Here is a 640-nt window from a genome sequence, read left to right as displayed (position 1 = left end):
GAAGATAAGTGAAAACTTGCGCAAACGTATTTAGAAGATTTATAAGGAATTCCTTCAATTAAAAATTTTTTGATGTCTGATAAGCACAATAATAACGATGACTTTTTTAATTTTAAATAGCAAACATCAAATGAGAAATCTGCCTATGATGAATGGCAAAGACCATGAAAGAAGGAGGGCGTACTAGGTGGCGACGGGACGCCGTGCGTTCGGGACCTGCATCTCATTTTTCGTTCCGAGGAGAGAAAAATATCGAGAGCGCGGTAGTCGCTAGACCGGGAATCGAACCCGGGTCTTTCGCTTGTCGGGCAACTGCTCTAGACCACTGAGCTATCTGACGCTCCACGCTCACGACACTCTCCCCTCCCCAGATAACGTTGAGAGATGTCGTTCGGAAGCGACATCTCTAGTGCTATCCCGAGCGCACGGCGACTACAGAGAGAGGCATTGTTACTTGTACCTAGTGGTACAAGCTACAACAGGCACTAATGTTCAAATGTTAAATTCATATCCACTAATTAAGAAACTTTCCATTAAGTACAATACTTAATAACATAAAATAATAAAAATATTTAAATATATATATATATATTTCTAATCGTCTTATGTCCGATTTATATCTTGTCTTAGCACCTTTCTT

At 40.0% G+C, this 640-nt stretch overlaps 1 non-coding gene across 1 annotated transcript; it reads right to left on the bottom strand.

Annotated features, from left to right (window-relative positions):
• Nucleotides 1-267: 267 nt before the first annotated feature.
• Nucleotides 268-340, bottom strand: TRNAV-GAC (transfer RNA valine (anticodon GAC)). Its single transcript has one exon. It is a non-coding gene; the product is annotated as a tRNA-Val (tRNA).
• Nucleotides 341-640: the final 300 nt, after the last annotated feature.

Source organism: Harpegnathos saltator, unplaced genomic scaffold, assembly GCF_003227715.2.
Source record: "Harpegnathos saltator strain DR-91 unplaced genomic scaffold, Hsal_v8.6 scaffold776, whole genome shotgun sequence".
Taxonomy (NCBI): Eukaryota; Metazoa; Arthropoda; class Insecta; order Hymenoptera; family Formicidae; genus Harpegnathos; species Harpegnathos saltator.
This window is presented reverse-complemented; position numbering and strand designations above follow the sequence as displayed.